General features: G+C 43.9%; 1 protein-coding gene and 2 pseudogenes; all 3 read right to left on the bottom strand.

Annotated features, from left to right (window-relative positions):
• PIGZ (phosphatidylinositol glycan anchor biosynthesis class Z) overlaps window positions 1-21,227 on the bottom strand; it is a 56,388-nt gene that overhangs the window by 14,841 nt on the left and 20,320 nt on the right.
• Window positions 1,320-2,906, bottom strand: LOC119050922 (testis-expressed protein 12-like; annotated as a pseudogene).
• On the bottom strand, window positions 18,882-20,189 carry LOC119050920 (glyceraldehyde-3-phosphate dehydrogenase-like; annotated as a pseudogene).

The following is a 21,227-nucleotide window of genomic DNA, read 5'->3' as shown; positions in this document are numbered from 1 at the left end:
AACTTAAGGTGAGGTCACAAGATTTTCTTCTAAAATAGCTATTTTTAGCTTTTTGTCTAGGTGTATGATACATTTTTCTAAATGTTTACCAGTTTATTATAAGGAATATTATAAAGGGTATAGAGTAACAGCCACATGAAGAGGTACATAAGGCAGGGTCTGGAAGTGTTGAGATCTCAGGAGCTGCAGTTTCCAAGGGGTTGGGGTGCACCACCCTCCTTGTAAGAGGGTATGTTTACTAACACAGAAGCTCTCTGAACCCTGGCTGGTTAGTTGGCTTTTTTGTCTGAGACATTCAAATTAATTTTTATGTATGGTGTGAGGTAAGGATCATTTCCCCCCACATAGATATTCAGTCTTCTGACACAATCTGTTGAAAAGACTATCTTTTCCACTTTGAATTGCCTTTGTAAAAAATCGGCTGTGGTTAGTCCAGTGCTAGAGATAAGCACGAAGGGCTCTGGGCACTGAAAGAAAGGGCACCTAATGCAGCCAGGTGTGGTCCAGGAAGGCTTCCTGGAGGGGTGATAAAGAATTCCAGGCAGGGGGCCTGTTAGTAGTTTAGTAGTTAGTTGTGGTGTTGCTGTGGATTAAATTGTGTGGGTGTGGTGGTGGTGGGTGAGCGGCATAAATCTAGAAGTAGGCAGGAGCCAGATTGGAGTGGGTGGGGCCTTGTGCATCCTGCTAAGGAGTGTGCACTTTATCCTGGGAGAAAGGAAGGGGTCGGCCACTGGACTGCTTTAAGCAAGGGAATGATGTAGTCAGATTTGCATTTCAGAATGTTTGCTCTGGCTACAGAAGGAGGATTGGAGGAGGTCCGACCAGTAAGGAGGGTGTTGTAGCAGCGTAACTATTACATATTGATAAACTGGATAAATCACCTTTAGGTTTTAACTTTTTATAATACTGACCATAGAAAACATTTTAAAACTATCTCCAAAGCTATCTGCTATTTACACAAAATTTTTTTTGAAGTATAATATTGTTAAACATTATCATATTATCTCACTGAGTCCTCTTTCAGAAGTTGAAGGCTAGGTGGTTTAAGAAAAAAAATAAAGAATGTGTATATAATTTAAATAATTTACACTTTTATAAAATATACCAAATATTTGACCCTTAAAAAAAGAGCTACATACTCCATATTAATGTACAGTTTAAAGCAACCTTTAAATCAAGAGAACAATTAAGGAGTTTCCTCTTCTGTGTTTAAGGTATACATTTTCTTTAACAACTAGAGAGCTTTCAGAGCGTGCATGTCATTCTTTCATCACAACAATAATGGGTTTGTATTCTCAGCTTATTGTAAGTGCACGATTTTACCTGTGCAGCATGTTTGAAATCATTGTAAACTTATGTCTCAGGAGCTCTCCTTCTTGTGTTAGAAAGTTTTCAATAGCCCTGGCTGGTGTGGCTCAGGGGATTGAGTGCGGGCCTGTGAACCAAAGGAGCACAGGTTGGATTTCCAGTCAGGGCACATGCCTGGGTTGTGGGCCAACTCCCTAGTAGGGGACACATGAAAGACAACTACATATTGCTGTTTCTCTCTTTCTCTGTCTCTCTCTTTTCCCCTCTCTCTAAAAATGGATGACTAAATCTTATATTAAAAAAAAAAGTGGGCACCAAGGGGAAAAAAAATGAAAAAGAAAAAAAAAAAGGCCCAAATGAAAGAACAGGTCAAAGCTCCAGAAAAAAAATACAACTAAGTGATGAAGAGATAGCCAACCTATCAGATACATAGTTCAAGACACTGGCAATCAGGATGCTCACATTAGTTGAATATGGTCACAAATTAGAGGAAAAAATGAAGGCTATAAAAAGCAAGATAAAGGAAAATGAACAAGGAACCAACAGTGATGGGAAGGAAACTGGAACTCAAATCAATGGTTTGTACCAGAAAGAAGAAAGAAACATTCAACCAGAACAGAATGAAGAAACAAAGATGCAAAAAAAAAAAAAAATGAGGAGAGGCTCAGGAATCTCTGGGACAAGTTCAAACATTCCAACATTTGAATTATAGGAATGCCAGAAAGAGAAGAGGAAGAGCAAGACATTGAAAACTTATTTGAAAAAATAATGAATGAGAACTTCCCCAATCTGATGAAGGAAACAGACTTCCAGGAAGCTCAGAGAGTCCCAAAGTAGTTGGACCCAAGGAAGAACACACCAAGGCACATCATAATTATATTAGCCAAGATTAAAATAAAGGAGAGAATCCTAGAAGCAGCAAGAGAAAAGGAGACAGTTACCTACAAAGGAGTTCCCATCAGACTGTCAGCTGATTTCTCAAAAGAGACCTTGCAGGCAAGAAGGGGCTGGAAAGAAGTATTCCAAGCCATGAAAGGCAAGAACCTACATCCAAGATTGATCTATCTAGAAAAGCTTTCATTTAGAATGGAAGGGCAGATAAAGTGCTTCTCAGATAAGGTCAAGTTCAAGGAGTTCCTCATCACCAAGCCCTTATTATATGAAATGTTAAAGGGACTTATCTAAGAAAAAGGAGATAAAAAATATGAACAGTAAAATGACAACAAACTCACAGCTATTAACAACTGAACCTAAACAAAAATAAAACAAAAAAGCATATCAAATCTATATATTTTTTAAAAGAAAGTTTTCAAGAGTATTGACTTCTTTAAAGAGTCCAACTATTTTGTCAATATCAGATGCAACTACTGCTTTCTCATTTAAGATTTTTGCATATGTAGACACCATTAGATTAATATTCTTGCTCATATTATTTAAATCTTCCTCCAGGCTTCATCTTTATAAAATAGCCCAGAGATTTCAGAGAAAGAGGAATGTGATTTTCCAAGAGTGGACAGTTGTGAATTATCTGGCGTTTGACGCTATAGCTCTCTTGGTCTCTTGCAACTACTAGTATTAGGGGTTTTTTTCATATGCATTGTGTTTTTATTTTCTTATTCATATGAATAATTTGATTCCATATAATTATGTACAGATGTAGCTAATTATTTTTTAAATATATTTTATTGATTATGCCATTACAGTTGTCCCATTTTCCCCCTTCATTCCCCTCCACCCTGCACACCTCCTCCCCTCATTCCCCCCCATTAGTTCATGTCTATGTGTCACAAGTTCTTTAGCTTCTACATTTCCCATACTATTATTACCCTCCCCCTGTCTATTTTCTACCTACCATCTATGCTACTTATTATCTGTACCTTCTCCCTCGTTCTCCTCTTCCCACTTCCCTGTTGCTCACCCTCCATGTGATCTCCATTTCTATGTTTTCGCTCCTGATCTAGCTGTCCTCTTAGTTTGCTTTTGTTTTAGGTGTGGTTCTTTTTTTTTTTTCTCTCTTTTAACTTTTTTTATTGATTATGCCATTACATTTGTTCTATTTCCCACTCCATTCCCCTCCACCATGCATACCCCTCCCCACCATTTCTCCCTTTAGTTCATGAACATGTGTCTCAAATTCTTTAGATTCTATATTCCCCCTACTATTCTTACCCTCCCCCCATCTATTTTCTATCTACTGTCTATGCTACTTATTTTCTGTACCTTCTCCCCCCTTCTCCTTCTCCCACTCCCCTGTTGCTAACCCTCCATGAGATCTTCATTTCTATGGTTCTGCTCCTGATCTAGCTGTCCTCTTAGTTTGCTTTTAAGTGTGGTTGTTAATAACTGTGAGTTTGCTGTCCTTTCACTGTTTGTCTATTTTATCTTCTTTTTCTTAGTTAAGTCCCTTTAACATTTCATATAATAAGGGCTTGGTGATGATGAACTCCTTGAATTTGATCTTATCTGAGAAGCACCTTATCTGTCCTTCCATTCTAAATGAAAGTTTTGCTGGATGGAGCAATCTTGGTTGTAGGTCTTTGGATTTCATGACTTGGAATACCTCTTTCCAGCCCCTTCTTGCCTGTAAGGTCTTTTTTGAGAAATCTGCTGACAGTCTGATGGGGACTCCTTTGTAGGTGACTGTCCCCTTAGCTCTTGCTGCTTCTAGGATTCTCTCCTTCATTTTAATTTTGGCTAATATAATTATGATGTGCCTTGGTGTGTTCCTTCTTGGGTCCAACTTCTTTGGGACTCTGTGAGCGTCCTGGATTTCCTGGAAGTCTATTTCCTTTGCCAGATTGGGGAAGTTCTCCTTTATTATTTGTTCAAATAAGATTTCCACTGGTGGCTGTTCCTCTTCCCCTTCTGGTACCCCTATAATTCAGATGTTGGAGCATTTAAAGATGTCCTGGAGGTTCCTAAGACTCTCCTCATTTCTTTGAATTCTTGCTTCCTGACTCTTTTCTGTTTGGCCATTATTTGCTTTCTTCTGGTCCACTCCATTGATTTGAGTCCCAGTTTCCTTTTCATTGCTATTGGTGTCCTGTGCAATTCCATTCATTTCAATTAGTTTCGCCTTCATATATTTGTCTAATTTGTTGGTATAATCAACCAGTTCTGTGAGGATCCTGATGACCACTGTTTTAAACTGTGCGTCTGAGAGTTTTGCTATTTCTTCATCGCTTAGATCTATGGGCTCTGGGACTTTGAGAACTTGCGACATTTTTGGTCTGTTCTGGCCCTTTAAGTGTGAGAAGCGGTGCCTTGGACTCCCAGGTCGCTGGGTTGTGATGCTGTATGTGGGGGCGTGGTCAGAGTGGGGAAATGGCGGTGCCCTCTACTGCTGCTTGCCACGGGGACCACCGGGGCCCCGGTCCAACCACCCACTCCCTCGCCTGTCCGCTCGTGCACAAATGGGCAACCACAGTCAACACGCAGCACCACTTCCCCGCTGTCTCCTTCGAGGTCGCTCGCCTGGTGGCTCGCTCGGTCGCTCACTAGGTCCAACCCTGCGCCTGGATTCCGCGAGTCTGGATTCCACGCCTGAGTCCGTCTGACCGAGTCCTCCTGTGCAACCCCTCACCAGCCGCTGGTTTCGCCCCTTCCCGGTCAGGCTGAAGAATTTGTTGTTAACGGACTTCTGAAAAGTTCAATTTTCCGTGTTCTGGCTGTGTTTTCTGTTGCTAATATTTAATTGTCTCTAAACTTGGTTATGTGAGAAGGCACAGCACATCCACCTATGCCTCCATCTTGGCGGAAGTCCTAGGTGTGGTTCTTAATAAATGTGAGTTTGCTGTCCTTTCGATGTTCATATTTTTTATCTTCTTTTTCTTAGATAAGTCCCTTTAACATTTCATATAGTAAGGGCTTGGTGATGAGGAACTCCTTGAACTTGACCTTATCTGAGAAACACTTTATCTGCCCTTCCATTCTAAATGAAAGTTTTGCTGGATAGAGCAATCTTGGTTGTAGGTCTTTGGATTTCATGACTTGGAATACCTCTTTCCAGCCCCTTGCCTGTAAGGTCTCTTTTGAGAAATCAGCTGACAGTCTGATGGGAACTCCTTTGTAGGTGAATGTCCCCTTATCTCTTGCTGCTTCTAGGATTCTCTCCTTCATTTTAATCTTGGCTAATGTAATTATGATGTGCCTTGGTGTGTTCCTCCTTGGGTCCAACTCCTTTGGGACTTTCTGAGCTTCCTGGATTTCCTGGAAGTCTATATCCTTTGCCAGATTGGGGAAGTTCTCCTTTATTATTTGTTCAAATAAGTGTTCCACTTGTTGCTCTTCCTCTTCCCCTTCTGGTACCCCTATAATTTGGATGTTGGAATGTTTAAAGATGTCCTGGAGGTTCCTAAGCCTCTCCTCATTTTTTTGAATCCTTATTTCTTTATTCTTCTGTGTTTGGTTGTTCCTTTCTTCCTTCTGGTCCACTCCATTGATTGAGTCCCAGTTTTCTTTCTATCACTATTGGTTCCCTGTGCATTTTGCTTCATTTCACTTAGTGTTGCCTTCATTTTTTCATCTAATTTGTGACTAAAATCAACCAGTTCTGTAAGCATCCTGATCACCAGTGTTTTGAACTGTGCATCACATAGGTTGGCTATTTCTTGGTCTCTTAGAAGCATTGGTTCTGGGGCTTTGAGCTGTTCTTCTGCTTGAGCCAAAATGTTCTGGTCTGTTCCCACTTGTTATGTATGAGGGGCGGAGCCTTAGGTGTTCACCAGGGTGGGGCATCCCAGTGGCTGGGCTGTGACACTGTATGTGGGGGCGGGGTCGGAGAGGGAGCAATGGGGTTTGTTCTGCTCTCTCTTGGATTTTGGTTCCATCTGTCACTTCCCACAAACAAATTGGTCCCTTTTCGTGCTGGTTCACAGGTGGGTGGACTTGTGTACATCCTAGGACCCTGTGGGTCTCTCCAACAAACTCTCTTGTGAGGCTGGGAGCCTCTCCCAGCACCTCACCCCCTGAAAGTTTTTCCGATCGGTGCTTTTAGGCTTTAATTTCCATTGCTGGGGCCCTGGGTTGCACGGTCTGTCTCACTGTCCATTTTTTTTTCCTAGTTTATCTGTGTGTGAATGTGTGACCATGGTCAGCCAGCTGCCTTGCGCCCTCCCTGGGTCCACCCGTTGCCACCCCACACCTGGGATCTGCCAACAGCCGCATCCGTGCCTGGGTTGGTTTGGCAGCTACCGCTTTTTCCTGCCATGATCCCTCTCCTTCGGCTGCCGACTCCACCCCTCTTACTGGTCTGGAATGAATGGTTTGTTGTTGTCGGACTTCGGTACAGTTTGATTTTCTGTCTGTTTTGGTTTTGTTTTTGTTTCTAAATCTTTGTTGTCCTTAAATTTGGTTGTGTGAGGAGGTACAATGTTTCCACCTATGCCTTCATCTTGGCCGGAAGTCCTAGTATTAGGTTTTGCAAATTGATTTGCCATTATATTCTGGAGGCAAGAGCACATGGCATTGTCAGGGCCTCTCCTCATCAGCAAAAGCACAGGAATTCTTTTTTTACTTTTGATTTTTCTTTCATGTTTAATTAATGAATTCAATAGATAGAAACCACAGGATGTGGTGACTGGAGCGGAGCTGGGACAGATGTTCTGCATGGGAGAGGCACCCTTCAGACTTGCCAGCCTGCATTCCACTCCCAGAGGCCCTGATTCAGGAGGTCAGAGGTGAGGCCTAGGGCTCTGTGGTTTAAAACGTCCACCGTGGATTTGGAGGTGCAGCCAGCACTGAGGCCTCCTGATACAGGTTGATGGCAGGTGTTGCGCTTGGACAACTGGTTAGATGATGGTTCCAGTCCCCAGATGGGGAATATGGGAGGTGGAGTAAACTTGGGGGCAAGGGGAGGTTGGTTTTGGTTATCTGGCACTTTGGAGATTTCCATGAAGGTTTGCAGAAGACAGTCGAATGTGTGGGTTTGAACCTCAGAAAAAAGGTCTGGATTAGAAAAACACAGTCTGGTTGGTCATCAGCACATAGAGTAGGAGCTCTTAACCTGGGGCGTGTGCACCCAAGAAATTATATGGATAATTTTGTGCATATGCATATACTGGGGTATGTTTTTCCTGGGGTGAATTAAGGTTTCTAATTTCAAAAAAGTCTATGACCCTACAGAGGCTAAGGACACTGTGGGGCGTGGAGAGACAAGATTTGTTTTCCTACTCCAGCCCCTCTCTCAGGCTCCCTGGTCTCTGGGATCTTCACCTCTCTAGTTGCCAGGACAATGCTTTGTTTTCCTTCAGTTACCTTGTGTATAATTGAAGTCTTTCCTGTGTTAATTTACATTTAAAAAAATTATATAATCTGCCCTGGCCTTTGCACCTCAGTGGATTGAGCACCATCCTGCAAACCACAGAGTTGCCTGTTCGATTCCCAGTCAGGGCACATGCCGGGGTCACAGGACAGGTCTTCAGTAGGGGTGTGCGAGAGTCAACTATACACTGATGTTTCTTTCCCTCTCTTTATCTTTCTAAAAATAAGTAATAAAATAAAATCCTAAAAAATATATATAATCTTTATTATATCTTTTCCACGACCATGTCGTCCCCTTATGCCCTTTCCCCCCTTAATTTGCATCTCTGATCAAAGTAATACATGTGCACAATTTAAAAAGTTCAGATATGTACTCAAAGCTCACATGAGAAACAGCAGCCTGGTATGAAAGCCTTTCCTAAGCCTGAGATGTAATCAAGCAGCCCTGGGTCAGGACCCAAGATCCCTTCTTCCTATCCTCAAGTCTCCTTCTCTTCCTTTGTCCCCCTTAATCTTTCATCTTTGTCCTCCCCAATGTCACCATCTTTAATCAGGACTACACTGTGTGGGAAACTGGAGGACAGGTGCAGAGTCTTTGACGGAACCATTTTCATTTCCTCTTCTCTTGGGTCTCAACCCACATGCAATGGGACAAATTTCTCACATTGTACAGGCTTAAGAACAGCTGATGTCCTGCTGGCTCAGATCTAACCCACAAGTTACAGGTTAGTGGTAGCAGCAGGATTTCCCATCTCATCCAGGGCCTGGGGGTGGGGGTGGGGGGGCTGGGATGTGGAGCCAGCGCTCAGGGAATGACCTGACTCTGCCACCATGTAGCTGTGTGACCCTGAACAGGCTGATTTCTTTCTCTGTGCTTGGCTTCCTCAACGTAAAATGACACTGATCTCTAGAAAGCTTCTCAGCTCTAGTGTCCTGGAGGGAAGTCACCTGACATAATCCTGGCCCTTTCAGGCTGAGATGGCTCTGATGGTGTCTCAAGCGCTGGCCATGGAAGTACCCTCCTGATTCACTGCACCCAGCTTGGGGGCCTCTGGAGGTGGGGGGCATCCTGCCTGCTTTGCCATTTCCTCAGCCTTCCTATCAAGACAGCTTCTTCCCCTGCCCCATCTCACAGGATGGAAGGACATAGCTGCAGCATCTCGGGAGGAGTGTTTGGACATTGCCATTTGTATGCATCATTTGATACAAAGAGCACTTTACCCTTCAGAAAGATTTAAATTAAAACACTGAGTCCAGATCACACGAATGCTGATTAATCTTTGGACCGAGAATTTTTCAGAGTGAACTTCACTAAGTTGACAATTAATGATTAATGTCCTTTAAGCATATGGTTTTCTTTTTCATTTTTATATATTTTTATTTTCTTTTATTAATTTTATGTTCTTATCATATTTCATAGAAAATGCTATTACAGCCATCCCAATTTTTCCCCTTTGGTCCCCCTCCCTTCGGCACCCCCACTCCCTCAGGCAGTCCCCCCACCATTGTTCATGTCCATGGGTCATGCATGTAAGTTCTTTGGCTGCTCCATTTCCTACACTGTACTTTACATCCCCATGGTTGTTCTGTAACTACCTATTTGTACTTCTTAATCCCCTCACCTCTACACTGATTCTCCCACACCCCCCTCCCATCTGGCAACCATCAAAACTCTCTCTGTACCCATGATTCTGTCTCTGTTCTTGTTTGCTTAGTTTGTTTTTTAGATTCAATTGTTGACCGGTATGAATTTATTGCCATTTTATTGTTCATAGTTTTTATCTTCTCTTCTTAAATAAGTCCTTTTACCATTTCACATAATAATGGTTTGGTGATGATGAATTTCTTTAGTTTTTTTTCTTCATCTGGGAAGCTCTTTAGCTGCCCTTTAATTCTAAATGATATCTTTGCTGGGTAGAGCCATCTTGGTTGTTGGTCTCTCCTTTACATGACTTTGAATATTTCTTGCCAGTCCCTTCTAGCCTGCAAAGTTTCTTTTGAGAAATCAGCTGACAGTGTTATGGACACTCCTTTGTAGGTAATTATCTGCTTTTCTCTTGCAGTTTATAAGATTCTTTCTGTATCTTTAACCTTTGGCATTTTAATTATGATGTGTCTTGGAGTGGGCCTCTTTGCATCCATCTTGTTTAGGACCTTCTGGACGTGCATGTCTTATTTCCTTCAGCAAATTAAGGAAGTTTTCTTTCATTATTTTTTCAAATAGATTTCCCATTTCTTGCTCTTTCTTTTCTCCTTCTGGCACCCCTAGGATGTGAATGTTGGACCTCTTGAAGTCGTTCCAGAGGCTGCTTATACTATCTTCCCTTTTCTTCTTTTTAAAAAAATTGTTTAGAGAGGGGAAGGAAGGGAGAAAGAAAGGGAGAAAAACATCAATGTGTGCTTGTCCCCCAGGTGCTCCCTACTGTGGACCTGGCTGGCGCCCCAGGTGTGTGCCCGGACTGGGAATCAAACTGGGGATCCCTTGGTTTCCAGGCCTGTACTCAATCCACTGAGCAACACCAGCCAGGGCCTGTACTCGGGTGTTTGGATTCTTTTCCCTTCTTGTTGTTTTGATTGGTTGATTTTTGCTTCCTTACATTCCAAATCATTGATTTGATTCTGGCCTTCATTCATTCTACTGCTGTTTCCCTGTAAGTTGTTCTTTGTTTCAATTAGTGTGTCCTTCATTCTGACTAGATCTTTTTTATGCTATTGAGGTCCTCACTAAGTTCCTTGAGTATCCTTATAACCAGTGTTTTGAACTCTGCATGTGATAGATTGCTTATCTCTGTCTTATTTAGTTCTTTTTTGGAGTTTTGATCTGTCCTCTCATTTGGGCCATGTTTCTTTGTCTCCTTATTTTGGTGGCCTCCCTGTGTTTGTTTCTATGTATTAGGTGGAGCTGCTGTGACTCCTTGTCTTGCTGGCACAGCCTAATGTAGTAGGTGTCCTGTAGGATCCAGTGGCAGAGCCTCCCCTACCACCCAGGCTGTGTACTCAAGGTCCACCCTTTGTGTGGGCTGAGTACACCCTCCTATTGTAATTGAGCCTTGATTGCTGTTGGCAGGTCAATGGGAGGGATTTACTCAGGCCAGTCAGGTTCAGGGACTTGCTGTGACCATTGATCACCAACCTCTGCTCTCCGTGGAGGATCAGCTGTGCAGGAGCAGGGTGGTGGTGCTCCAGCATGGACTATAGCTCTCCACCGGGTTGCAGGCCCTGTGATTTCCTAGGTGGTACAGGCCAAGGTCAGCCCCTACCTGTGTTTTGCTCAAGCCACCCTGCCTGACCTATAAAGTAATCTGAGAAAGCTGTTCCTTGTGCTGGAATGGAGATTCCCAGGTGAAGCCAAGCTGTGAATCCTGATTTACTGCTGCTAGTGTCAAACCTGTGGCCACTTAGCAAGAGGCTGGGGGCTCACTGAGGCCAGCTGTTGGTTATTTCAAAGAATTTAGGAAGTTGTGAAGCTTGAGCCAAGAGAAGTCATTCATATGGAAAAGCCACTGTTAACAGTGTGGGGTGGAGCCTCAGGATCTCCAGGTCAGGGCAAACAGTTAGCTAGGTTGATACAGCCTCAGATATGGCACAAGCCTGCCTGCTCTGTGACTCTGCCCATCTTTCTGTCTGGGAGAAAGCTGTCCCCTAGCTTTGCCTTGATGCCAGACACTTCAGTTCCTCCCCATATGTCTTTGGTGTCCTTCCAGCTGCTACCCCCAGTACTGAAGCTCAGAGGAACTGAGTCTGAGTAAGTTTGTGTGTGGGTTCTTTCAGAGGAATGGCTTGGGACTCCAGAAGTGTCTTCCACTGACTCAATTCCCACTGGTTTTTGCAGCCATAAGTTGTGGGGACTCATCTTCCTGGCACCGGTACTCTGGGCTGAGGGTCTGGTGTGGGGCTGGGACTCCTTATGTTACCAAACAGAGGTCCAAGGGGGGGCAATATTTGGCCCACCCAGGGATGCCAAAAAAAAACCTGCTACAGAACAACAGGGGCCCCTCCCCAAAACGGTATACTAATACCTACTGGGCTCGTCTGTCCGCCGCCAACTGGAAAGGCATCTCTCAATGCCAGAGATTTGTGAAAAGGAAACAAAATGTTTATTTAATGCTATTCAGGCCTAATACCTCCATTAAAATATCAAAGTCCTTTAGGGTATACACCTACACACAGCGCTCCCTTCTCCCCTGCCCCAGTTCCGGGTACCATAAATCAAGAAAAGAGCACACGTCTGTGTTGCAGGCCGCTGGTACTGTCAGCTGTGTTGACTGTCCAGGCAGGATCGCCAGTTAATCCAAAGTCATGTGGCACCCTCTCACAGTCCACTGGCAAGAGTCCTTTGTAACAAGTGGGCAGCGACCAGAGGGGAGAGGGAAGGGAACTTAAGGGGAAAAAGGGGGAGGGATTTTGAGGAACAAGTATGAAAGACACAGAGATGAGGACTGGGGGGGGAATGGGAGGGAGGGGGGAGACTGGGGGCGGTGGGGTGGGATGGGAGAAATAGATAAAAAAAATGTACTTGAAAAGTAACTAAATAAAATTTAATATTAAAAAAAAAAAAGAGTTCTTTGTACCAAGTTCCAGTCAAAGTCTCTCCTGCTTTCCAGGCCACGTGGCCAAAGGGAGCACCCCAAAGCTGCACGTGGGCCTCTTCTACCAAAGCTGCAGGGGTTAGCACTCCACCAAAAGCATGTGTCTTTCTTCTTCACCTGGCTGCAGGGATCTCCATTCTGGCAAAGCTGGGTGGTTTTCCCTTTCACCTGGGAAAGAGGGGGTCTGCACTCTGCCAGAACCGCATGGCTCCTTCTTTCACCTCGCTAAGAGGGTGTCCTCACTCTGTCCAAAACCACATGGTTCTCTCTTCACCTGGCCAAGAGGGGACCCTTACATTGCTGAAACCGTGTAGCTCTCCCCAATGGCTGCTGTGTCTGGGTTTAAATTCCCATGCCAATCTTCCTCTGTACCCCTATTTCCGATTCCTCCTACAATAAGTTACACCTGCCAGTATTTCTGTATTATTACAAGTTTACTGGGCTGCCATCATTAGTCTGGGCAGATATGGCCGCATGTCCTAGAGCCAGTCTTCTCCAAGCTCCCACGCAGGCGCTGTCACTTGGGGGACCTTCCCCCAGTTACATCTTGGGGGGAAGTGACTTCATCCTCCTAGCTCCAAGCCTGGCCACAGCCATTTAACATATCCAAGTGACCGGCCAAAGGCTGTAGATATGTTAAATGACCATGCCATGGATTAGCTGCAAGGCTGCGGCTGTACAAAACAGCCCTGCATGTTCTTGCTCCATGTGTCCCTTCCCCCAACTGTCACACCTGTGGGGGGAAGGGGTGAGGACATCTTATATGTCTCTCCAATATTCCTACACACTCTGAGTTCTGGACACCATTCCAAATCTTTTTTGGGGCTCCCCCTTGGCTGCACCCTGTATCACTTACTCCTAAGATATCCCTCCTGAATTTTTGTCCACCACACATGGATGTGGGACCAGCCCATTCCACATCCACACCCCTCCTATCAGTCTGGATGGATGTGGTTTCTTTAATTCTGTAGTTGTGGCAGAGACTTCCGCCAAGATGGAGGCATAGGTGGATACACTGTGCCTCCTCGCACAACCAAGTTTAAAAACAACAAAGTTTTAGCAACAAAAACGCAGCCAAACCACAGAAAATTGAACTATATGGAAGTCTGACAATAACGAACCTTTAGCCAGACCAGTAAGAGGGGCAGAGCCAGCAGCAGAGTGGGGTCGGGCAGGAAAGATCCACCAGACCCATCCGGGCACAAGACACAGCATGCAGGCAGCCGTGGGCGGGTCCAGGTGTGGAGTAGCAGCGGGTGGACCCACTGAGGGCTGACCATGGTCACACATTTGCACGTGGATAAACCAGGCAAAGGAGCAAGCAGTGAGACAGACCTTGCAGGCCCCAGCAGCAAGAAGCAGCAGAGGGGACCACTATTGTCCCTCTCTGACCCCGCCCCCACATACAGCATCACAAACTAGTGACCTGGGTGGTCCTGCCCTGGTGAACACCTAAGGCTCTGCTCCTCATACTTAACAGGCGTGAACAGAGCAAAACATTGTGGCTCAAGAAGAACAGCTCAAAGCCCCAGAGCCAATAACTCTAAGCCACCAAGAAATAGCCAAACTTTCAGATGCACAGTTCAAAACGCTGGTGATCAAGATGCTCACAGAACTGGTTGATTTTAGTCACAAATTAGAGGAAATATAAATGCTAAACTAATTGAAATGAAGGGAAATGCACAGGAAAGAAATAGTGATGGAACGGAAACTGGGACTCAAATCAAGGGAGTGGATCCAGGAGGAAGAAAAAAATTACCAAACAGAAAAGAATGAAGAAACAAGAATTCAAAAAAAATGAGGAAAGACTTAGGAACCTCCAGGACATTTAAACACTTCAACATCTGACTTATAGGGGTATGAGAAGGGGAACAGGAAGAGCAACAAGTGGAAAATGTATTTGAACAAATAATAAAGGAGAACTTCCCCAATCTGGCAAAGGAAATAGATTTCCAGGAAATCCAGGAAGCTCAGAGAATCCCAAAGAAGTTGGACCCAAGAAGGAACACACCAAGGCACATCATAATTACATTAGCCAAGATTCAAATGAAGGAGAGAATCCTAGAAGCAGCAAGAGCTAAGGGGACATTCACCTACAAAGGAGTTCCCATCAGACTGTCAGCTGATTTCTCAAAAGAGACCTTACAGGCAAGAAAGGACTGGAAAGAACTATTCCAAGGCATGAAATCCAAAGACCTACATCCAAGATTACTCTATCCAGCAAAGCTTTAATTGAGAATGGAAGGACAGATAAAGTGCTTCTCAGATAAGGTCAAGTTCAAGGAGTTCCTCATCACCAAGCCCTTACTATATGAAATGTTAAAGGGACTTATCTAAGAAAAAGAAGATAAAAAAGATGAACAGTGAAAGAATAGCAAACTCACATTTATTAAGAACCACACCTAAAACAAAAGCAAACTAAGAGGACAGCTGGATCAGGAGCAGAACCATAGAAATGGAGATCACATGGAGGGTTAGCTACAGGGGAGTGGGAGAAGAAGGCGGGGAGAAGGTACAGAAAATAAGTAGCATAGACGGTAGGTAGAAAATAGATGGGGGGAGGGCAAGAATAGTAGGGGAAATACAGAATCTAAAGAACTTGAGACACGTGGACATAAACTAAAGGGGAGGAATCATGGGGGAGGGGTGTGCAGGGTAGAGGGGAATGAAGAGGGAAACAAAACAACTGTAATGGCATCATCAATAAAATATATTAAAAAATAAAAAATAAATAGTGAAAAAAAGAAAAAATAATTCTGTAGTTGTCAGACTTCTATTCATCTCAATTCCTGCTGGTTCTGAGTGATGGTTGGTCTATATTTTAGTTGTAATTTTGATGTGGTTGTGTGAGGAGGCAAACTGTGTTCACCTATGCCTCTATCTTGACCGGAAGTCATTTTATAAATTTTTTAATACGGTTTTTAAAAAGCTGTTAATTTAATAAACTCCTTTAACAGTTCCTCTAACATCTGTTCCTGTATGAAACAAAGTACTCAGACATCCAGGTGTGTGCACCTGGAGCAGCTGGGGCTGGGGCCTCTGGAGGTTTGGACCTCCTGCCTGCGAACTCATCTCCCTAAAGTGGGAGGGCACAATGCTGAGTGTGAAGAGCAAACCTGGGTCTGCCTCCCTCAGCTGGGGGATCTTGCATCACTCCCTTGAATCCCCCGATCCTCATTTTTCTCCCCTCTAAAATGAAGAAGATAATCCCTAAATGCCTACATCAAAAGAGCTGTTTGTAATACATCAAGTAAGTAATTATTACCATAAACTACAGTAGCATTAAATAATGTTACTGGGTTACTTGTAAAGCTCCTAACCCAGTCTGCAGTTGGAGCCCCAGGAATGTTATTCTTTTAAAAAAAATTTAAATGATATTTTATTGTTTATGCCAATGCATGTGACCCATTTTTTCCCCCCATTTTGCTTCCCTTCCCCACCCCCTCAGGCAATCGCTACACTGTTGTCCCTGCCCAGGGGTGATGCATATAGGTTCTTTTGTTAAAAAATTTTTAAATATAATTTATTGATTTTGCTATTACAGTTATCCCATTCCCCCCCTTTATTACCCTCCATCCTGCACATCCTCTCCCACCCACATTCCCTGCCTTTACTTCATGTCTGTGGGTCATACATGTAAGTTCTTTGACTTCTACATTTTCTATACTATTTTTACCCTCCCCTTGTCTATTTTCTACCTACCATTTATGCTACTTATTCTCTGTACCTGTCCCTCCTCTCTCCCCCTCCCTCTCCCCTGCTGATAACCCTCCAGGTGATCTCAATTTCTGTGGTTTTATTCCTGTTCTAGTTGTTTGCTTAGTTTGTTTTTGTTTTAGATGTGGTTGTTAATAACTATAAGTTTGTTGTCATTTTACTGTTGATAGTTGTGATCTTTTTCTCAGGTGAGCCCCCTTTAACATTTCATATAATAAGGGCTTGGTGAAATTTTTATTTATCTTTAGAGGGGAAAGGAAGGAAAGAGGGAGAGAAATATCAATGTATGATTGCCTTTCGTGCGTCCCCCACTGGGAACAGGCCTTCAGCCCAGGCCTTCAGCCCAGTTTCCTGACTGGGAATCAAACTGCGATCCTGTGGTTCACAGGCCCAGCTCAATCCACTGAGCTACACCAGCCAGGGCTCTTTCCAGCCCCTTCTTGCCTGTAAGGTCTCTTTTGAGAAATCAGCTGACAGTCTTATGGGCACTCCTTTGTAGGTAACTGTCTCCTTTTCTCTTGCTACTTTTAAAATTCTCTCCTTACCTTTAATCTTGGGTTATTTAATTATGATGTGCCTTGGTGTGTTCCTCCTTGGGTCCAACTTCTTTGGGACTCTCTGAGCTTCCTGGACTTCCTGGAAGTCTATTTCCTTTGCCAGATTGGGGTTCTCCTTCATTATGTTTTCAAATATATTTTCAATTTCTTGGTCTTCCTTTTCTCCTTCTGGTACCCCTGCTATTCGGATGTTGGAATGTTTAAAGATGCCTTGGAGGTTTTTAAGCCCCTCCTCATTTTTTTGAATTCTTGTTTCTTCATTCTGTTCTGGTTGAATGCTTATTTCTTCCTTCTGGTCCAAACCATTGATTTGAGTCCCAGTTTCCTTCCCATCACTGTTGGTTTCCTATATATTTTCCTTTATTTTACTTAGCATAGCCTTCATTTTTTCATCTAATTTGTGACCATATTCAACCAGTTCTGTGAGCATCCTGATTACCAGTATTTTGAACTGTGTATCTGATAGGTTGGCTATCTCTTCATTGCTTAGTTGTATTTTTTCTGGAGCTTTGATCTGTTTTTTGTTGCTTTTTTAAAAATCTTTATATGCCTGTTACGTAACGAGGGCCAGAGCTTTAGGTATTCACCTGGGTGGGGCAATCCTGTTGCTGGGTTGTGATGCTGTATGTGGGGCAGGGGTCCGAGAGGAAACAATGGCACTTGCTCCACTTTCAGCCGGCTTTCAGTCACTTCCCCTGCTACCCACAATCAAAATGGGCCCTTTTGGTGTTGATTCCCAGATGGGTGGGCTTGTATACTTTCTAAGACCCTGTTGGTCTTTCCAATAAAGTCTCCTGTGAGGCTGGGGGTTTCTCCCACTGCTGCCTCAAACCCCATAGGTGTTTTCAATCAGAGGTTTGAGGCTTTATTTCCCTGCACTGGAACCATGGGTTTTGGGGTCTGTCTTGCTCCCCAGTTGTTCTTCCCAGTTTACCTGCACACAAATGTGAGACCACCCAGTCTGCAGACCTACGCCTTGCTGGTTTCAGCAGCCACAGCTTTGCCACACTCCTCTCTGCACAGCTGCCCGTCTCCACCCTTTCTATAGTCTGGATGAATATTTCTTCTTTAACTCCTTGGTCGCTGGGCTTCCATACAGTTCAATTTTCTGTCAGTTCTCATTGTTTTTTATTTTTAAATTTGTTATTATCTTTCTTTTGGTTTTGTGAGGTGGTGCAGTGTGTCTATCTACGCCTCCATCTTGGCCGGAAGTCTCTGTTATTCTGTTATTAGTTGGCCTCATGATTAATCAAACAAGTTCTTCTTACTTGCTCTGACCACTGGGTGGCACTACAGACTTGGTTCTGTGACTACATATTTTGGTCTGAAAAACAGCTTTTGTGTTTGAACCATATAATAGTGCTGTTTTTGTTGTTGTTGTTTTGTAGGTTAAAACCACCCAATTATCAGCAGTTTCATATGATTCTACCTAAGTTTTTCAGTGCTGCCTCCCCTGTGCTGTTTCCTTTTGGCTTTGTCTCAGCTAAACCCTGACCCATTCCAAGGACACGCCAGCTGCAGTCTTTAAGATGCCTGGACCCTGCCTGCTGCGCTGATGATCTGGGCCTGCTTTATTACACCCACTAGTCAGCTGGACTTGGTGCCAAAGACTCAGGGTAGTAAAGGGTCTATTCAAGCTGGGAAGAGAGAGAGAGAGAGAGAGATAGAGAAAGATAGCATCAGAGTTAAGGGCAGAACCAGGGATAATAGACAAACAGTCGACTGGTGGTCCCAGGAGTTTGATTTGTAGAAGCAGAGGTCTCTCACTTTCACATGAGCACAAATTTCCTTGCTGAAACCAGGAAGCCCATTTCCTAAGAAACTCAAAGGACATGCCATGACCAGGTGACCCCAATCTCTGTTCCATGCCTCCTGGTCCCCTCATTTCCTCAGGAGGTGCCCTGGCCCTGAGCCTCCAGCATTGTGAAAGAGGTCAAGAAACAAAGATCTCAGATCATTAACAGAACTGACTGGTGACTCTGAGAGGTAGGAAGGAGTGACTTGCCTGATGTCTGGGTGGGGCTGTAGGCCCCATAGCTCCCTGGGCCCCGGGGAAGGCCCTCAGGCAAAGAGCCAACCCTATGCGACCTGTGATTACACAGTGGGGTAGGTCTGAGGAGTTCCTCTGGGCCAACCATCTGTGTCTCTACCGCCAAAGAATCCAGGGTTTTTCATATATATGGATGGACTTAAAGGAATAGGGTCATTTATGAGTAACTCTTTCATATTTGTGTGTTTAACAATTTTTGCAGAGATGAAAGATTTGTGTGTGTGTGTGTGTGTGTGTGCGCGTGTGTGAACAATTCAAGGGGATTTAAAAAAATAGCTATCTTCCAGCAATATAAGAATGGTTTAATATAGGAAATCTATCAACATAATTTACCATATTAATAGATCAAAAGAGAAAAGTCATATGACCATTTCCCAAAAGGCTAAAAAATTTAATGGTTTAATCTTAGTAAACACTCCTTTTTAGGGGGGCGAAACATAGTGAACTTTACTGACTGTGCACAACAAGGTAGGGCTCCCTAAGCCCCTTCCCTTCTTCAGAGAGTCTGGGGTGGAAACTCTGGAGGTCAGGAGATACTCAGCATGTTAGAGGATCAACTCAGGGCAAGGACTCCCCAGGAACTGAGGCCCTCTCTTCCTGTCACTGGGGCTGCTGGTCCAGGGGGCCCTTAGTCCCTGAAAGCCATGTGGACCCTAAGGCCCACCACCATGTTGCTGTGGCCAAATTTGTTGTCATACCAGGAAATGAGCTGGATAGAGCAGTCATTGAGGGCAATGCCGGCCCCGGCATCGAAGGTGGAGGAGTGGGTGTCAGTGTTAGAGTTGCAGGAGGCAATCTGGTCCTCAGTGTAGCCCAGGATGCTCTCGAAGGAGCCCTCTGATAACTGCTTCACTACCTTCTTGATGTCATCATATTTGGAAGCTTTCTCCAGGCAGTAGGTCAGATCCACAACTGACACGTTGTGGGTGGGGACAGGGAAGGCCATGCCAGTGAGCTTCCCATTCAGCTCAGGGATGACCTTTCCCACAGCTTTGGCAGTGCCAAAAGGATAATGTTCTGGACAGCCCCTCCGCCTTCACACCACAACTTCCCAGAGGGGCCATCCCCGGTCTTCTGGTTGATAGTGATGGTGTGGACTGTGGTCATGAGTCCCTTCACCATGCCAGAGTTGTCATGGATGACCTTGGTCGGGGGGCCAAGCAGTTGGTGGTTCAGGAGACATTGCTGACAATCTTCATGGAATTGTCATACCTGTTGTGGTTCATACCCATCATAAACATGGGGGCATCCGCAGGAGGGGCAGCGATGATGACCCTCTTGGCTCCTCCCTTCAAGTGAGCCCCAGCCTTCTGCAAAGCAGTGAAGACACCAGTGGACTTCACAACATATTCTGCACCAGCATCACCTCACTTGATGTTGGGGGATGTCACTCCTGGAAGATGGAGATGGACTTTCCACTGATGACATGTTCCTGTTCTCAGCCTTGACTGTGCCTTTGAACTTGCCATGAGTAGAATCATGCTGGAACATGTAGACCATGTAGTTGAGGCCAATGAAAGATTCATTGATGGCCACAACATCCACTTTGCCAGAGTTAAAAGCAGCCCTTGTGACCAGGCACCTAATATGGCCAAATCCATTCACTGAGAACTTCGCTGTCATGTCTCAGGGTTGCAGCTGGCACTAAGCAGAATGACATGGCCGTGTGTTGAATAGGAGAGCGGAGAGCCTTGGTAAACACTCGTAATGAAATGAAAATAGGGAGAGGGAGAGAGAATAGGCATATACTTTTTCCTTAATATGATAAAATATATTTATCTCAATATCAAAGGCAGTATTGTTTTTAATGGGGAGAAGAAGTTTTTCCCAACTCAAAATCAGGAACAAAAGAGATTTGTCCATTTTCACAGCTATTATTTAACATTTTAATGGCTGTAATAGCCAATGTGATTTGACAAGGGTAGAACATAGAGCTATAGAAATCAGAAAGAGAAAACATTATATTTCCAGATGACATAATTTTATAGGAAACCCCAAAAGATTTGACTCAAAATGTATTAAGTGCCAAATGCTGGCCAGGGTGTAAAGCAACAGAACTCTCATTTACTGTGGGTGGGAATGCAAAATGGTACAGCCACTTCAAAAAAGAATTTGGGAGATTCTGACAAAACTAAACTTACTCATACTATACAATCCATCAATTGTGTTATTGGTTTTATTGAAATGAGTTGAAATGTGCACCCATGCAAAAACCTGCATGTAAATGTTTATAGAAGCTTTATTCATAATTGTCCAAAATTGGTAACAACAAAAATGTCCTTCAATAGGTGAATGGATAAACTATGGTATATCCAGACAATGGAATATTATTGAGTGCTAAAAAGAAATGAGTAATCAAACCACAAGAAGACATGGAGGGCCCTGGCTGGTGTAGCTCAGTGGATTGAGCGTGGGCCTGAGAACCAAAGGATCATGGTTTGATTTTCAGTCAGGGCACATGCCTGGGTTACAGGCCAATTCCCAACAGGGGATGCACAAGAGGCAACCATACATTGATATTTCTCTCCCTCTCTCTTTCCCTTCCCCTCTAAAGATAAATAAATAAAAAATCTTTTTAAAAAACCTTAAAAAAAAGACATGAAGGAAACTTAAATGTGCATTGCTAAGTGAAGGAAGGGAATCTGAAAAAGCTACATATTGTATGATTCCAACTGTATAGCATTTTGGAAAAGGCAAAACTATAGAGACAGTACAAAGATCAGTGGTTGCAAGGGGTTCACAGGG

The sequence above is a fragment of the Artibeus jamaicensis genome, unplaced genomic scaffold, assembly GCF_021234435.1.
Source record: "Artibeus jamaicensis isolate MK-2021 breed Jamaican fruit bat unplaced genomic scaffold, CSHL_Jam_final contig_793, whole genome shotgun sequence".
Taxonomy (NCBI): domain Eukaryota; kingdom Metazoa; phylum Chordata; class Mammalia; order Chiroptera; family Phyllostomidae; genus Artibeus; species Artibeus jamaicensis.
This window is presented reverse-complemented; position numbering and strand designations above follow the sequence as displayed.